The following is a 3,055-nucleotide window of genomic DNA, read 5'->3' on the forward strand; positions in this document are numbered from 1 at the left end:
TCTGTTTAGTTAGAGCTAAGAAACAGCAAGGGGCAGTAAACATTGATAGGAGTTGTTTCTAGGCCACCAAACAGTCGTGGTAGTGTGGGGCATGGTATTACTCAGGAGATTAGAGAAGCATGTAGCATGAGTAATACAGTAAACATAGGTGACCTCAATCTGCATATAGAGTGGGTAAACCTAATGAGCACTAATGCTGTGGAGGAGTAGTTTCTGGAGTGTGTTAGGGATGGTTTTCTAGAGCAGTATGTTGAGGAAACGACTAGAACAGGCTATTTTAGATCTAGTATCATGTAATGAGAAAGGGTTAATTAATAATCTCGTTGTAAAAGAACCTTTAGGGATGAGTGACCATAATATGATAGAATTTTATATTATATTTGAAAGTGAGGTAGTTCAATCTGAAGCCATGGTGTTAAATTTGAACAAAGGAAATCATGAAGGTATGAGAGGCAAATTAGCTGAGGTGGATTGGGAAAATACATTAAAAGGTATGACAGTACATAGATAATGGATAGTCTTTAAAGAATTATTACATAGTTTACAGCAACTATACATTCCTTCAAGGCACAAAAACCCATAAAGAAAAGGCAGTCAACCGTGACTAACAAAAGAAGTTAAGATCATATACGATTAAAAGAAAAGGCCTATAAAGTTGGCAGAAATAGTAGTAAACCTGAAGATTGGGAGGATTTTAGACTACAGCAAGGGATGACCAAGAAACTGAAAGAAAGGGAGAATAGAATATGAATGTAAACTAGAAAAAACATAAAAATGGATTATAAAAAGTACGCAAAAAGGAACTGTTTGGCTAAGACAAATGTGGGTCCATTACAGGCAAAGACAGGATAATTTATAATGGGGAATAGAGAAATGGCAGAGAAGCTAAATGATTACTTTGTGTCTGTATTCACTGAGGAAGACACAAGAAATCTCCCAGAATTAGAAATCCAAGGGATTAGGAAAAATGAGGAATTGAAGGAAATTAGTATTAGTAAGAAGGTTGTATTTGAGAAATTAATGGGACTGAAGTTTGATAAGTCCCCAGGACCTGATATTCCACATCCCAGAATGTTGAAAGAGGTAGCTATGGAGATAGTGGATGCATTGGTGATCATGTTCCAAAATTCTATAGATTCTGGAACTGTTCCTGCAGATTGGAAGGTCGCAAATGTCACCCCACTGTTTAAGAAGGGAGGGAGAGAGAAAACGGGGAACTACAGACCTGTTAGCCGTACATCAGTAGTAGGGAAAATACTAGAATCTATTCTAAAGGATATGATAAATGGACACCTGTATAATAATGATCTGATTGGGCATAGTCAACATGGATTTATGAATGGGAAATCATGTTTGACGAACCTGTTGGAGTTGTTTTGAGGATGTTGCTAACAGAATTGATAAAGGGGAGTCGGTGGACGTAGTATACTTGGATTTTCAGAAAGCTTTCGATAAAGTCCCCCGCAGGAGGTTAGTTAGCAAAATTAAAGCACATGGAATAGGAGGTAATATACTGGCATGGATTAAGGATTGGTTAACAGGCAGAAAACAGAGAGTAGGAATAAATGGGTCATTCTCACATTGGCAGGCTGTGACTAGTGGGGTACCACAAGGATCAGTACTTGGGACCCAGCTGTTCACAATATATATCGACGATTTGGATGTGGGGACCAAATGTAATATTTCCAAGTTCGTGGATGACACAAAACTAGGTGGGAATGTGTGTTGTGAGGAAGATGCAAAGCTGTTTCAAGGGGATTTGGACAGACTTAGTGAGTGGGCAAGAACGTGGCAGATGGAATAGAACATGGAAAAATGTGAGGTTATCCATTTTGGTAGGAGGAATAGATGTGCAGAGTATTTATTAAATGGTAAGAGATTAGAAAGTGTAGATGTACAAAGGGACCTGGGTGTCCTCATCAATAAGTCACTGAAAGCTGCAGGTGCAGCAAGCAATTAGGAAGGCTAATGGTATGTAAGCTTTTATCGCAAAAGGATTTGAGTACAGGAGTAGTGAAGTCTTGCTTCAATTGTATAGAACCTTGGTTAGACTGCACCTAGAGTACTGTGTGCAGTTTTGGTCCCCTTACTTTAGGAAGGGTATTATTGCCATAAAGGGAGTGCAATGAAGGTTCACGGGATGGTGGGACTGTTCTATGAAGAGAGATTGGGGAAACTGGACCTGTATTTTCTAGAGTTTTGAAGAATGAGAGGTGATCTCATTGAAACCTACAAAATACTTAAAGGGATAGACAGGGTAGATGCAGGTAAGATGCTTCCTCTGGCTGGGGAATCTAGAACTAGGGGACACAATTTCAATAAAAGCAAAATACTGCAGATGCTGGAAATCTGAAATAAAAACATGAAATGCTGAAAATACTCAGCAGGTCTGGCAGCAACTGTGGAGAAAGAAGCAGAGTTAACATTTCAGGTCAGTGACCCTTCATCGGAACAATGTCAAAATAAGCAGGAAGCCATTTAGGACAGAGATGAGGAGAAATTTCTTTACTCAGAAGGTTGTGAATCTTTGGAATTCTTTTCCCTAGAGGGCTGTGGAAGCTCAGTCATTGAGTATGTTTAAAGCAGAGATCGACAGATTTCTAAATACCAATGACATAAAGGGATATGGAGATAGTGTGGGAAAAAGGCATTGAAGTGGATAACCAGCCATGATCTTATTGAATGGCAGAGCAGGCATGATGGGCTGAATGGCCTACTCCTGCTCCTATGTTCCTAACAGCACCATTATGGCACATGAATTCCTGATTAAATGTAATGCAGCCCAATCACATTGTCATATGTTCAGTGGCATTGCATGACAGAGACATGCCAGGGTAAGCATCAGCATGCAAAGTCTGACTAGGTGCATCATCTGTATCTTCAGGCACTGTTGCACCTTCCTGTTGGCAGGCATGGAGAACTGTTTTCACAAGATCCGGGTCTGCAGAGACTGAGCAACAGAGCTGCTCCAGCCATGGCCAGGAGATCTGCAGCTATAACAGAGTCAGCCTGTGACAATATAACAGGCTCCAATCTCCATCCAAGCATGGAATAT

Source organism: Heterodontus francisci, chromosome 5 (assembly GCF_036365525.1).
Source record: "Heterodontus francisci isolate sHetFra1 chromosome 5, sHetFra1.hap1, whole genome shotgun sequence".
NCBI classification, from domain to species: Eukaryota; Metazoa; Chordata; class Chondrichthyes; order Heterodontiformes; family Heterodontidae; genus Heterodontus; species Heterodontus francisci.